Source organism: Lissotriton vulgaris, chromosome 1_1 (genome assembly GCF_964263255.1).
Source record: "Lissotriton vulgaris chromosome 1_1, aLisVul1.2, whole genome shotgun sequence".
NCBI lineage: Eukaryota > Metazoa > Chordata > Amphibia > Caudata > Salamandridae > Lissotriton > Lissotriton vulgaris.
In genome coordinates, this window is record NC_141685.1 from 1143929250 (window position 1) to 1143945450 (window position 16201).

The following is a 16201-nucleotide window of genomic DNA, read 5'->3' on the forward strand; positions in this document are numbered from 1 at the left end:
CCACTGTACCCACAAACCAAGACAGAATTCCAACCACAGGGAATGCACAATTGTCTTTGCATTCCGTTTCCTTCCTTTCAAGTATTCCATAGAACTCCCAACTGGTCAAGCAGGATTGGACATTGACGACCACCCTGCATATTCTGTCAAGTTCAATGGATGCTTTCTCTGCACGGCATTTCACTTCTATTCAAATGAGGGAGCTAGCAGAACTATGCTAATTAGCCGTATGGCAGCAGCTAATGGGTAACTTAAAGTTGACCACCATTTCAAGTCAACATAGGAGTTTAATTTTCTCTCATCCCATTCATGGTAGGTCTTAATTTCTAGTGTTTCTCTATGAGCAGCCTACCTACAGTGAAAAGAGTGAGGTGCTAGTTACTAACAAGGTCAACATTGCATTTCTACATCATGCCTCGTGAGCTAGAAGACCTAATATTGATGAGGTTTGTCAAAGCATACCTTTGGATAAATTGCAGTGCTTGATGTGCACCCCAAGATCCAGGCTACATTCAAATTCAGATCCATAGTACAAACATGTACCACATACAGGCAAGTTAGATAGATTAGGAGTATGTCAAAAGTAACCATATCTAAAAACGAGCACTGGCACTTCAATCACTGGCTAGCAAAGGCACAGACTGGCTAGGAGGAAGTTCTAAAGCCTGCAAAAAAACAAGGTCCAGCCAAAAATGGTCCAGGGTGACCACGGTGGATTCCTGCTTAGATCAATCGCACTCAGGGCTACACTACAATGAGAAGCAATGAAACGGTCATGTATATATGCCTATTGAATGCAGCAACATTTTACTACTGTGCTATACAATTTCAAACTAGGACTTCCTATTTGTGGTGGCTTTAGTAGCAAACATGGACCCCATAGCACTACACACATCACTAGCCCCCAGTGCAACTCAAGTGTCAGTTTGACTAGCTTGTTAGTGATGGCATTAGCCAATTGTTGCAATATCAATCCATTTCCCATCAATTATTCTTATTTGCCATCATTAAGGTGTGCATTATATACAAATACAAGATGGCATAAGTGCACGATATTTGCAGAATATTTCCTTCTCGCCATAACTCATGCCCCACTGCAGTCACTAATAGCTCTCATGCTTTAATGGGCCTCAATCTCTGGATAACCCGCAAAATAACTAGTATGAGGCTTGAGGACCAGGACCCATCTCCAAACAGCTAGAGATTACTGGAATCTGCAGCAGTCGAGGCTAAACTACATAATGAGTCAACTAAGACTGTAGCAGGTTAAGCCTGGATGCGTGGGCCTGCTCACAGGTACCATGTGCATTGCTAGAAATTGAACAGCTTTAACTCTGAGCCATAATTTGGCACTGCTCCCCTGTGGCACAAATTAGTTAAGATTTTAGGTCCCAACTCGTCCATCACTTTCCAGTTCAAAAACTGACCAGGGCAACGCCAGTCCTTTAGACGAGAAAAGGCCAGGCAGAGACAAAAGGCAGCCTCCTAGTTACTGTATTACAGTGCCTACAGGGAGATTGCGCTTCCTAACAAGAGTCTTGCTTACCACTGCAGAAGAGGTGGCCATCACTCCTGGGATGGTGTGCATGATGTGTACACGAGTACATTTGACTGTGGAAAAGAAAAGTGGTAGGTATTCACAAAACCAGTCGCACCACTTCCGAAGTGCCCAAGTATCAGCCTACAAGCAATAACCCCATCAAGCATGCACCCGGGCATTGCCTCCGCTAGCAAGCAACATATAAACGGATATTCTCACTAGGCATATTTGCCAGGAAACCCCCTGAAGGCCTTATTTGACAATTTTAGCTATTCTGTTCTAAATTGCTGGGGCAAGTTGTGCACATTTATGACCACCTCTGTCAAATCGTTAGCTATGAAGCATGGAAGTCTGCAATGGCACAGTTGAGACCCACTTATTTAACATTGACGAGTACAAGATCGCAACGAAAGGAAATAACTAGGAAAAAGCACGTGTGCGAGAAAGCAATGCAGGGTAGAGGAAGCAAGCATACAACAGGAAGCAGTGACAAGCAAAGGTGAGAACAAGAGTATAGCTAGGAGAGACCTGCTAGACTGCTGCAACACTCATGTGCTGCTTAACCAAAAGAAAGCCATTCATATAAACAGTGGAAAGGTACAAGTAAATATGCCGTGCCACCCAGGGAGAAAGGGCAGAAGGTGAAGTCAAAGCCACACCAGGCAACGAATAAAAAGCAAGCTAACATGTGACAAAAAAAAAAAAAAAGACAATGTGCGATGGGCAGTCCATGGGAAATAAATGCGAGTACATGTGCTTGAAACCCAAAGCAGTGGAAGCGGAAATGCCAAAATCGATGGGAACTTTAAATGCTTATTGGAAACAACTTTAAATGCTTATATTATGTTATGTCATGCTACACAGGCATTTATTAGTGCTATCTTAAAGGATGAAAAGTCCAGTAAACTCTAGTTACCCATGCCGATTCGATTCATCAAGAGCTACCATACCAGCCTCACCAGGTACTCTATGCTTTCAGGCAAAGTTGACAAAAAGAACACAACACTCCATATCAATGCTTAAAGAACGCACTAGAGATCGCAAAGATAAACCCATTTAAATACAGAACACTTGACTGTACCACCGCACCTAGCAGTGTTCCAAACTACGGCAGACTCAAATACGCCCCTACAGATTTGATACAACCGTCGCACTTGCCCAGAATACACCACCGAGTTCACCAACTGTCGAGGTCAGCAGTTGGTGCCAAGCACATGAAGAAACGCCCACTATGTAACATGAACCGGCTCAGAAGCATTCGTAAGCTTTAGACATCAGTGAATCTGAAAAACGTTAGTAGTAAGAGGTAACAGTAGTCAGTGTGAAGCTCCGTTTAGGAGAAACTCACCGAAACACGGGGTGCCAAACCAAAAGCAGCAAAAATGTTTGTTGACAGTTAAGTGTATCAAGAACGATGGTTGATGAAGAACATCTTTATTATAATTGCTACACAAGGAAGCAAAACTGAACAAGTCCAGAACTTCCGAATCTCAAACAATCATAGTATCCTGTCAAGGTAACCGCAGCTTGAACTGAAAGTCTATCCAGGATACGGGCGAACGCCAGAGCAAAGGTTGACACGATGTTCGGGTTCTTCTGCAGTAAGCCATATTCATCAGTCCAGCTATAGGTTGTTCCAGCTGTTCTGGGCCAGGAGTGTGGCAGGTGATATCCGGCAAACGCTTCATAGTTCCATTCAGAAGCTCTATGCTCAGGTTTGCACCCCCGTAGCCGAAGAAGCTTACTTGGACCTCTGCCTCATCTTTCGCCTTTTACGCTTCAGCCTAAAAGGAAGGACAATATATTAATGACATTGTAAAAAGATCAACTCTCCAGAAACGGCTATTACCACCCACCACAGAATAAAAAGCAACTAATACAAAACTTGAAGCAGAATCTGCAGTAGTGTACTGCACAGATGGTTACCCCGGGTTTGCAGTCCGACTAGCGGTGGATGATACAACCCAAGAGACATATTTACTAGCAAAGTGGTATAGCACAGCTTAAAGCGCTCCCACCCTTCTAAAACCCAGGGATGCACCTTATTTACAAAAGTGCAGTGCACTCCTGAGTTTCCTTTTGGAGCTGGGGCTAAAGCAGTCTAGCACCAGCGCAGGCGCCCTCACGCCATGTAGCAAGGGTGCCTGCGCTGCAAAGGGGATTGTTTACGAGCAGGAAGGGATAGAGCATATGAACAATCTTTACCGGTGATTTGTTTGAGCAAAATTCCTCGCATCACTTGGTATTGACTAGTCTTACTTTTGGCGCTGACCCATACCGTGTAAATACAAGGCAGCGTCATAGAGCTGTGGGGTCGCGGTGGAACGCTTATCACAACACTTAATGCCACCCCTTTCACGCTAAGTATAGCGTGCCTTTACAAGGTGGCCTTAAGCCACGTTAAGTTGCTTAGTGCAACCTTGTAAATAAGGTGAAGACCATACCTCCACAGGAACTTCAAAAAAAGTGACGTTCCTGTAGCGATAGGGGCTTGTAAATATGCCTCAAACGTTTAGCTCTACAGACTGAATAGCAGAAAAGTGGAGGTTATTTGCTTCAAACCTTCCCACCATGCAGATGGCTTATAAGCGAAGTCACTGAAGCGAACACTAATCACTTTATGCTGCGCAGACTGCACATAACTCAATTTGCAAAAAAGAACTTATAGCAGTGCTCAGTTGCTCATTTGAACGTGCAAAGATAAGTAGATTCACGGAGCCAATAGTGGCTACCATTGTATAGGTTTAAAAGTTAAGGCATAGGGAATCTGGCTTTAATTTGTGTAATGGGATTTGCAGAACCACTGCCATGGACCCCCAAACAACCCTACCCACACCTGTGTTTTTGCAGTTGGAAGGACCTTTTCAATGATTCATCGATCAATATTAAACCGGTACTAACGAGGTGAAACCTATGCCCGGTTTTTTAGTGCTCATTTTCAATGCACTACATTAGGCTAGTGTGCCTTTTCTTGCCGCATAACTCCAATGGTCCTGGTATGACGCAACAAACATTTAAGTGCAATACAGCATCACCAAAACCACCCAGAAAGCTAAAAAACGCCTGCCTTAAACAGAAGCACTTTTGCAACAAAAAACAGGCAAAGACAGCACCATAATGCCGCATTTCGTTTGGGCCAGCGGGATGGTAGCAGAAAGAGCATGTGTGGTAGTCTGTCAAACGGTGAGGCACTGATCAACTTGTGCCTGGGTGGTACTGGCCAACAGACTGGACGTAGTGCACAGGAAAATAGCCAGCTGGCTTGCCAAACACCCAACAGTGGTACCACTGAGCATTCTATTTTGGAAATCTATATATAGCTTCTGTGCCTGCAGATTTATACAGAATCTCGATATTACGTACTACTGAATAGAACTAGCCAGACTGCAATACTAGATCAAATGTAGTAGGACCTCCCCATGCAATGCCAATATGTAGCTGAAACACAACTACAATGACTGGCACCGTCAACTACTGCACATCTAAAAGCTTGGGAGGATGTTCTTGCAGCGCAGCACGTGGGGTGACCTTACATTGCCTTGGGGTCGCAGAGTTTAAGAGCATCGGCAACACACATTGGTCAGCTGCTGCAAGTTAATCGGCAGGCGTCACAGAACATTTACGGCATATGAAACATCCATGTGTTAATCAAGTCATACAGAGTGCCGCATTACCCATAGGCTAACCTGGCTCCAAGGAGCTAGTCTAGGAACACCTAAGGCCTGGTGGAACCACACAAAGCCTGGACTACAGCTTCCTGTAGAATTAGAGTGAGTAGATAGATAAGTCATAAAGAGCGATGTAAAGGCATGAGAGCTGGTATCTGGTCTATGCATCGGATGAGCACATACCATGGGACGCTGTTTAACATGAATAGAAAACGACTTCCAGTAACGCGCGTGCCGACTTCAATACAGTCATTACATGGTAAAATCAAGTCTAAAAAATTTAAGCGAGTTTACCTGCGCATACGCTTCTTCCTCCACTGAAAAGAAAAAAAAACACAAACAAGACGCTTTAAAAAATTGACAATACAAATACAACACTCACGTTGAAAATGTGCAGCAATAGATAACGCGCACAAGAGGTGGGTCTCCCAGACTAACTTACATTTCTCCTTACCGCACATGGGTCTGCTGCACCAAGGCGGCGGCGTGTGCGCCCAGATTGAAAATGTCACCCCATTGCATTCGGAAAATAAAAGGACCCCACCCTAAACAAGTAAATAGTGCGTAGTCTCACTGGCAATTCAACATCAATCACTTACACAGGATGCCAGCAGTGTTTCTACACAAAACTTCATGCATCGAACCAAAACAGATCAGTTGGTTACTCGAGATCCAACTGCTAGTTAACAGCCCGCCATTTCTTAAGATGGTAAAAACGTGTACGATTAGACTGTACGATCAATCGTTGCAACTGGATTACAGAACCACATAATGTGAGCACAGGCCCCAGTAGCCCGTTAATTATAGTACTACCTACTCCCTCCCTCCCAAACAACGCACTTTAACCGCAATCAGTAGTACAATGCCGCCCGGCGCGCCAGCCCAAGCCCTCCCCCCACCCCCTCCGGTAACAATCCGTCCACATACGAGCGTTCACCGAAAAAGCACCGCTTACCTTGGCTCTCATCTCCGGAGGATCAGCCTGTGAAGAGGCAAGAACAAATCGTTAGCTTTCGGGGTGGATGGCACCGGGATGCTGCGGATTAAGAACGGATACGGCAAGGGCCGCTCGGCCGTCAACGAGCTCAACACCTACCTTCCAAGATGGCGCCAATGACAAGAGAACGTCACAGCGCCGAACTGCCCTATATATACTGAGGGAGGTTCCTACATCACTTCCGAAATCTGGATGTGCAGGGGCGATGTGGGAGTTGTGGTTTTTCGGTCGGCATCCATTTTGTATCACCTTCAATAGTACAGCCTGTGCCAAATAATGTTTGATCTGGAGCGCAGCCCGGGTCTAATTGACAAAGAGAAACTTCGGTGTGTAGAAGCCACCAATGCCATTCAAACGATATAATATTTCAAATGTTATTACATTGTGCATTGTTTTAACGCACATTCCAGAGAGAAATATATACGCTTATTATCTTCTATGTAGAACATTCAGTACATTTAATTTGTACCTAGATGTTTCCTACTTCTTTTTATACAATTATGAAAGCATTCAATATTCAGCACTGGAAAACATGCTCCATGAAAGTCCTTTAAATTATAATATTGTCCATAAAACAGTTCGAAGACCTCGTGGCGCAACGGTAGCGCGTCTGACTCCAGATCAGAAGGCTGCGTGTTCGAATCACGTCGGGGTCATTAGCTTTGTATTTTTTAAGAAATATGTCCTCATTTACGTATACAATATATCTTTAAAATGAAAGGAGACATAAAGTAGGTATGTTTTTACATTTAATCCAGGAAAATATTTTTACCTCTGACAAATTGGCAATAATATCTGCACGCACAGCCGAGTTCCTACCTTTCTCAAAGAAAACAATAGGTACATGTGTTCAGATTCACAAAAGGCCAGGACCTTCTAGCAGACCCCCCAGGACAGAGGTCTTCAAACTTTTGGATATCGAGACCCCCCTGTCAACATTTTCAGGCGTAAGGACCCCCTCCTGACAACAATTTCTAAACACTGTGTGGGTGACAAGAGTACCCAAGTGACTGCACAGTGAGCGATGCAACAGTGTGAGAGTAGGGTAAAAGGAGTGACTGCAGGGTGAATGAGGTGACCATATGAATTTGGGTTCAGTTGTAAGTGCAGAGTGGGACAAATTAATGCATGGTTAGTGATGGCCTTGTTTGAGTGAGCTACAGATTGAGCAATGAAGGGGGACAGGTGAGTGAAGTGTCCCATGAGTGCAGGGTGAGTAGTGTGCTCATGTGACTGCAGGGTGAGGTAAAGGGTGAACAGTGCAAGCGCATTGTTAGTGCAGAGTGATCACTGTGAGCGCAGGATGAGCGGGTGAATGTTGTGAGTGCGTGGTGATCAGTGTGAGTGCTTGGTGATCAGTGTGAGTGCATTGTGATCACTGTGTGCAGGGTGAGCGTGTGATCAGCAGCGGTGCGTCCATTGGGGCGTAGGGGCGTAGCCCCACCAGCCCTGCCTGGACCCGCGGCTGCCGTAAAATAATTAAAATAAACGTTTTTACTCACTGTGTGACATTAATTATATTTAGCACGATATTGATTCGGCGCCGCCGGGCAGCACCCGACTGAATCGGGAGTGCGCGGGGGTGGGGGCGGGCTGGTGTGGTCACGCCGGTGATTGATTGACATCACGACGTCACAACGAGTCTTCTTCTAGCTGTTTTACTTTTCCCGCATGTATGCTTCGGGCAGCAACTTGCCCGAGCATGCGCATGAAAGTCCCCAGGGGCCCATTAGCTAGGGAGGGGGGGGTGCAGGTTTATGCTGGCGGCACCCCCTGCAGCAAAAGGGTGACAGGGCGAGCAGTTAGGGTGCCCTCTCCAAGCCCAGGATTGGCCGGTCACCGCGCAGCACAGCAGGGGCAATCCACATTGGATGCCGAGCGTGGGTGCCCTGCAATGGCCAATCACTGTCTCTGTAGTCATGTAGTGATTGGCCCCCTGCGCAGCAAATCATTTGCTGCAGTGTCGTTGGATCCGGTTCAGCCAAGTAACGGTTCACTCGCCTCGTGGACGGTGTGTGGAGTGGAGACGAGACAGTGCCCTTTGATTGCCTGACGCCGCCGCCTTTCTTTCTGGAGTGGAGTCGACTCATTCTGATTCTTCTAGTGTGTGATCGTCGACGATGTGAGTACAGCTCGTCGTCTCCACTCTGGTCTCTGTCTTTTTTGTCTCCTCTGTCGGACTGTCCAATACTAATGTTTGATGAAGAAGTATTTGAATATTTCCAGACTGCAGACTTCAGTAAACTTTGCCACTTTAAAAAGCAGGACAGTGAGCACTTGTTTGACGTAAAAAAGTGCATTTAAATTCGATAGCACCTTTCTACACAGCTAGATTCCACCTGCCTACCCTCTGCTTCTGTAGCACCCTCAGCTGTTCCCCTGGTGTGATCTGCTGACGAGGGCCTTCCTTTCCCGACTAGCCTGTTGGGGTTGTTTGTCTCACTTTTTTAGGTCGAGCTGACGTTAGCATTCATGCGAAGCATGAATGCTGTCAGCTCGACAACTTATGCTGCCCGTATTTAGGAGACTGGACAGCAATCAGACGCGCGCTTTCACTCTGTCAGATTTCACCTCGGGAGCGAGCTTTCTAAGCTGCGCTTGCGCAGACTAACTCGCTTCCCTAACTCGCTTCCCTCGCACGCATTAATGGCACAGATACAGCCATCCCCCACCCCTCTGCACGCACGCGCACACATACACACGCTGCCGCCCCCTCGCCCCACCCACACACACACACATACACGCAGACAGGCACAACACACGCAGGCACATACAAGCGGCGCACCCCCCTCTCCCCTTCCCCGTCTTACAAACCACAGTCACGCATGCGCACAAACCCAGCCACACACACTGCATACACACACTGCATACACACACGCAGACCCACGCGCACACACGCAGACCCACGCGCACACACACAGACACATTCGAACAGACACACACGCGTACACCCCCCTCCCCCCTCCCCCCTCCCCCCTCCCACTCACCGGGCTCTTTCGGCGTGTCTCCTCTGCAGCGCTGGTCGGAGTCGGCCGGCTTCACTGCTTCCTCGGCGGCGGAGGGCGGAACTTCCTGCTGGATTGCAGGCCCCGCCCCCGTCTGGGCCAAAAGTGCCTGACTTCCGGTTTTCACGGAGCAGGGCTGCGGCGGTGATTTCTTTCTTCTTACAATAAGCAAAAATCTCGCGAAATATGTTTGCACTTGGAACTGTAAAGTGGGTGCGTCATGATCTTGAAAGCAGAGGCTGGGCAAGTATATCTTTTTTACTTCTCTGAGCAAGTTTAGACATCTGCGTAACTGCGAGTGTTGCATGCAGATAAGATGATGAAATGAAAGGCAGGGAAGCCACCCCGAAGTTCATCAGTAAGGGTGTGGTGTCACGGCAGTCTGTTAAAAACAAGGCGAAGGAAGTTTATTCTGCAAATATAATCCACCTTTATGTGGTTAGTAGAGGGGGGAGGTGGGTACAATGATTATTTCAGTTATCAGAAGTCTGGCTTGGTAAAATTCACATGGAAACGTATTGGAGGTTGACAGGCACGAAAAGATTCCATTGCTATCGCATGCTAACGTAGCCCACTACAACGGCTCTTTGCATCGTCCCGAGGCCTTCCATCATCCATAGGACCTGTACATGCATCCCCCAGACCCTTCCACGTCTCAAGCTTGTATGTGTTCCTTTTTGTGCAGGACTTGAATCGCCATTAGATCTGTACATGCATCGTCCAGATGTGTCCACATGTGGGCATCTGTTCCTTTTGCAGACCGTGTGCCATCCATAGGGACCTGTACATGCATCCCTCTGACCTGTCCACACGTAAAGCGTGCATGCTATTTCTGCAGGCCTTGCGTCATCAATAGACCTGTACATGCATCGTTCAGATCTGCCCACGTGGCAGTGTGTTCCTAATGCAGACCTATACCATCAATAGGACGTGTACATGCATCCTCCAGATCTGTCCACATGTGGGCGTGTGCTCCTAATGCAGATCGTGTATCATCAACAGGACGTGTACATGCATCCTCCAGATCTGTCCACATGTGGGCGTGTACGTGTCCCTTCTGCAGACTTTTTATCAACAATAGGGCTGGTATATCCATACCACAGAGCTGTCCACACGTGGCCTTCCTCGCAGACGATATCTCATCCAGAGGACCTGTACATGCATCCTACAGATCTGCTACATACTTTTCCTGTAGACAATTTATTAGCAACGTTTCATAAACCGGACCCATACATACATCGTCCAGATCTGTCCACACGTGGGAGCGTGTTCTGTACATCATGTGACATCAATGTTTTTTTATAGTTAAAACTATTGGCATTGTAAATGACAAAGCTATTAATTTTGGTATTTTCAAAACCAACAGATAAATATAAAATTTGCCATTTACAATACCAACAGCTCAAACTTTCCTAATGCGAGACCTATTGCATTGCAAATGCTTGTTGCGCATTGCAGCCCTGAAGTGGATGCTGTCCAGCCAACCGCATCTTTTCGCATATTTCATGCATTTCTGTAAGTGATATATTAGTAGTCCGTCAAGGCATACACGGGCCAGTGCAGTCAGATCTCTGGAGAGGCCGAGACATGCATCGGAAATTGTGGGACGTGGAGAACGGACCAACACCGGACCATTTGAATATTTCAATTTAAAACCATGTGGCTAAAGAACCAACTCATTTTTTATTAGAAATATATTCTCTAGACATATTTTGACATCTGTGACGTCTCATCCTCTTCACCTTGGGCACAATCAGAGTCCCCGTATTGCAGGATGGGTATTTATAAAACCTAATCTTGTTTTTCCTACACTCGGGCTGTAAAATGACTCCATGTTCAACTACTAAAAGCCTCCAAAGGTTATGTTATGCGTGACTGCACTGACAGGCACTGAAGCTGTCACACCACAGGCGGTTCATCATTCTCCTGGGCTTGCCAGTCACAATTATGGCCGTCTGACTTGGCGGCTTGGCTGAAGAGGGCCTTCAGACTGAATGCAAAGCTCATTCCACATTAATCCACCTTTGTGTTAGCAATGTCTCAGTCACGACAGCCCTGCTTTCCTGGAAAGGAAACGACTTATTTCTGCAGTTTTAAAAAAGAGGGTTGTGTGTTCATCTGGAATGTCACTGAAGCCTCCAGTCCAGATGTATACCAAGCTTCTTTACCTCTGAGAATATACGATTTCTGTCTAACTAATCAGCAGGGCAGGAGATAACTCTGAAAAATGCAGGAAATAGGCTCTCTGTTGTCAACATTTATATGTAAACAGTCTGTCTTCATCCATGCCCGGATGTTCCTGTGGACGTGTTGCTTCTCTTGAGGTCCATCACACAGTCCTGATGCAGGCTCTCGAATTGCTAATATTGGCCATATTGACATACGATTCCATAAATCCTATCTTACAAGCAAAATAAATAAATGAGACACCCAGATTGGCTTCTCCCTCAAATGGATTATATACCTAGGTGCAGAATAAATAACACCACAAATTAAGGACTGTTCTGTGACTTTGAAAAAATAAAATAACACACACTAAGCCTTCCACGACCCAAAATGTGTTTGCAATATATTTTAGTTACAAAGCGTTGTGTTTGTGCTGAATATGCGTGTCAGTGTATGTTTTGTGAAGACACTAACTATAGTTGGGTAATAAAGCATTTCATATAATTTACAAACACTACAATTGAAATGTGCTTTATTGATCAACTACTTCAAGCAAATGAAGTTTGAGTTTTCTCAGTGGTATCTCTTGTAATGCTGATCAATCAAAAGTAAATGTATATAAGTAAAATTCCCCACCATAGACAAACAACATATCTGCATTGAAGGATATATAAAACATTTTCCTTATTAAGAATACTTATTTAATTGTGGACATGTCCGACATGACGAAGCCCACACCTGGCCACCCTAGCACAATGGTTGCAGTTCATGGCTTTCTGTGTTCATACCTGTGTGATGGTGCCTACCACTTACTTAACGTAGGCCTTGGTTTAATGGTGAACATTCTTGGCATACTGTGGGCATCTTTAGGACGACAGAGCCTATCAATGACCTGATAGTGGCCAACCACTAAAGATCTCTGTCGTTACTGTACAACTTGATGAGGGCATTGGCATAATGGTGGCTATGTTATAATATTGTTCCCATATCTGGGATGGGTGAGTGTTCTCCTGACAGAACTCTGGCTATTCTTGGAAGGTTGTGTGCATACTTACCAAGATGGTGCCCATTCTTGGAATAATGTGGGACCTGGCATAATGGTGATTATTCTTGGCTTGATGGGACCCTCTCTTGGCTTACTGTTGGCCATGTTTAGCATATTGTCAGCTTGTGTGGCATTATGGAACCCAACCCCAGCATATTGGTGGCCCTGGTTTAATGGTACAGACGCATTCCAAGCATGTGCTTAATGAAAATGGAAATCTGATGTTTGGATACTAAGCATATGTTAACTAAAAAAGACAGTGTTTGGAGGCAAAAGATTTGTGTTTATTGAAAAGACAAGCTTTTGTTCTAAGGATTTGAGTCTAGTATAAAAAAAGAAATTATTGTGCTGGTAGCAAAATGTGTGTCTTTTCAAAAATTGTGAGCTCATGTTTGGTGAGAAAGGGATTTAATTTTCAAAATCTATACGCAAGGATGATATTTGAGTGATAATTCATTCTGAGTTTGGGAGACCTACTGCAGGTGTTGGTTCCGGACGATGGCTACTACTGTGGCTGCTGTTCCATGGCCTATATGGGGACATCTTATCTTCTATGTTCATAAAGATTGTTTGCAGTCGTGGCCGGCATGACTCGCAGGTGCTATGACTGGCTGTGTCTTAGCATTTTTGAAAAATGCTGGCTGGAGGGAAGGTGTGTGAGGGGCAATATGGACAATGCAAGATGTGGTTGGGGGAAAATATGACGTGGCAGTGCTGTCCTCTTTATAGAGCAAAGCAAGCACAAGAGTGACAATGAAGCCTACCAATGATAAGCAATGGGTGGTCTCCAAGCACACTGTTAGAAAATAAAAAGATCGCACAGCAATAGCACACGAGCTGTCATGGGCAAGCTGTAAAGTATGTATAAAAGGAAAGCCTGAGAATAGGCACATGCTTATATAGAGCAAGCCAACAATTCTAAGTGGAGGTGACGAGACCAGCACTTGTTTTGGCCTCAGTCTTTCTGTTGTCTTGGAAATACTTGGTGGGTGAAGTTTGATAGCACATCTCTATAGATCTACATTTGATTAACCCAGCAGCTGGATAATAACTGATCCTATTGATGCAGCGCTTTGCACCATGCAAAGTTCTGGTGCAAACTCAAGTACACATGCAAAACAAGTTGACGTACAGAATGCAGAACAATGTCATACATTCACCCCAGCCAGTACAGAGATCTGGGCCTAAATCCATCGTTTTTTTGCACTCCACACCACCCCAGTTCAGACATGGCCATATGCAAATCAGCCTTGACCCTGTGCCTCATGGGAACAGTCCAGCCCGAACTGCCAATCCATGTATTTCCTGGACCGGAATCAAGCATCCAAGGACCGGTTTCTGGCAATCCTTGACCTTCACGGCTTCACCCCTTTCTCTCCTTCGCTTCTCCCCCATATCCCGACTCCCGGGCCCTTCTCCTCAACCCCACTCTTCTGAATTCCTCGAGGAACACACACACGCATCCTCCATGGGTTTTAGTATTTCTGAAAATCACGTGTACTGCAAGAGTAAGCCTTAGCACGGCCACGGGCTATATGATATGAATCGGGCATGGAGTGATTCATTGGGTCACACAGAACATGCTATGTTGCCCTCCTCCTCCTTCACTTTATAGTACCTTATGTTCACAGACCACCAGCTTCTGGCTTCATTCTTACATCTTCCACTTTCCAGCACTCTGCTCGCCACCTGTAACAACCAAGTCACTTGCCACTACTCCTTCCTGAAGACCCAACTTTAACCCTTGGAAAAGTCAGCAAACCATCATTATGCTTGTGTTTTCCTTTAAACAGAAATATGAGTTTAAAAAAGTTTGGTCTGTGCAACATGTGTTGGCGCACAATTAATTTTGTGAAGTTCTCTGTTCGAAAATTCATTCCATCATCCGGCTAAGCAGTCTCCATTTTCGCTGCGTTGCCAGTGTGTAATGAGGCGACAACAGTTCACAGTGTTTGTGGTGTTACTATGTGTGTAATGTGCACACATATCCTGTGGCTGAACTTACACTCAAGTATGCTCTGCTCCCAAGCGTGACTCAAGTTACACAGGCAAGGATTGGAGCATGGAATCCACGCCTGTGCTTTGCCTTCACTCATGTATCCTTTAATGCTACCAAGATAGTGTTTGCTTCACTGATAAATCCAAGACAGTGCTTATTCATTTATTTATTAATTTTTACATATCGCGGTCATTACCCAAAGATGTCAGAGTGCTTTATGATAAAGTAGGTTTCATTACAAGTGAAATAAAGTTACAATAATTATAACTGTGCCATTGAATGTCTTGCCTGGCTCCATCTGATTTCTGGTTTTCACGTTCCTGACAATGTTGGGCCACATTACCCCGGCATGGATTTTAAGCTTTATTCTAATGTTTATTTAGGCAATAATGGTGATGTTACAAAACTGGTGCTCATGTATACCGCTCTGATGCCCGATGTCTCGGGTCTACTTCGCTATATAAAACAAAAAATAGAAACATCAGTTGTTGGCCTATATATGTAGGAGCGTTGGCAGTCTGCAAGACTATGTTTCTGGTCCCAGTAGTGAACTAGCAGCAGGCGGCAGCGCAGAAGCTTAATGTGCCTGCTGCAAAGAACATATATACCTGATACAGATCACAAAATGCATATGATGTAAATAGGTCAGTGAGGCACTGCTTTTGTCAGAGAGATCCTTTTGTTACTTGCAGTTTCTAAGTTAAAATCCTAACACACAACAGCGAGCTATTAACTGTCATCTAAGAGCTGGATGCAAACTGCAAGGAAAAAATTGGAGCGTTATGTTTTTTCCCCACAGTCTTTGTTTCATTACCCTACTGTTTCAAAAATAAATTGTTATCTTTTCTTTTTCAGCACCTGACAACCTGATACATTACCGCATTTTGGGGCAATTTTCCAGCAAACAACAAGAGGACCCCAACCTCCTTTGCTGCGCTCTCACCTGACCCCAGCTACTACAACCCAGCAAACACCAGTGACCAGTGTTAAAGGTAAGGAAACTGATGCTATATATTTTTTTTTACATGTGAGTTAGGGCTATGTATCGGGTCACTCTCCAGGCCCTGAAGCAGTGTCCCTTTCAGTGCCTCCAGCAACCACTATGGCACAGAGAGGCAGGAGCGAGTGCGACTCTATTTTAGCAGTCATTTTGTGGGAAGGGGAGCTGTTGGAGATGTATTTGTATTTGAACTGAAATTTCATATTATTGCACTCCACCTTATACGTTGTGCTTTGATTATTGACAGGTTTATCAACAACAGCAAGAGGACCCCAACCTCCTTTGCTGCGCTCTCACCTGACCCCAGCTACTACAACCCAGCAAACACCAGTGACCAGTGTTAAAGGTAAGGAAACTGATGCTATATATTTTTTTTTACATGGGAGTTAGGGCTATGTATCGGGTCACTCTCCAGGCCCTGAAGCAGTGTCCCTTTCAGTGCCTCCAGCAACCACTATGGCACAGAGAGGCAGGAGCGAGTGCGACTCTATTTTAGCAGTCATTTTGTGGGAAGGGGAGCTGTTGGAGATGTATTTGTATTTGAACTGAAATTTCATATTATTGCACTCCACCTTATACGTTGTGCTTTGATTATTGACAGGTTTATCAACAACAGCAAGAGGACCCCAACCTCCTTTGCTGCGCTCTCACCTGACCCCAGCTACTACAACCCAGCAAACACCAGTGACCAGTGTTAAAGGTAAGGAAACTGATGCTATATATATTTTTTTACATGGGAGTTAGGGCTATGTATCGGGTCACTCTCCAGGCCCTGAAGCAG

The 16201-nt window shown here is 45.3% G+C and overlaps 1 protein-coding gene and 1 non-coding gene across 2 annotated transcripts in view; both read left to right on the plus strand.

Moving 5' to 3' along the window:
- The window catches only part of LOC147748807 (zinc finger MYM-type protein 1-like), a 42514-nt gene that overhangs the window by 20043 nt on the left and 6270 nt on the right, over positions 1 to 16201 (plus strand). Inside the window, exons 2-4 of the mRNA XM_086928538.1 lie at positions 15276 to 15412; positions 15668 to 15766; positions 16022 to 16120. The gene's annotated coding sequence lies outside the window, so the exon portion shown is untranslated. The remainder of the gene's footprint in view (positions 1 to 15275; positions 15413 to 15667; positions 15767 to 16021; positions 16121 to 16201) is intronic.
- On the plus strand, positions 6790 to 6861 carry TRNAW-CCA (transfer RNA tryptophan (anticodon CCA)). Its single transcript has one exon. It is a non-coding gene; the product is annotated as a tRNA-Trp (tRNA).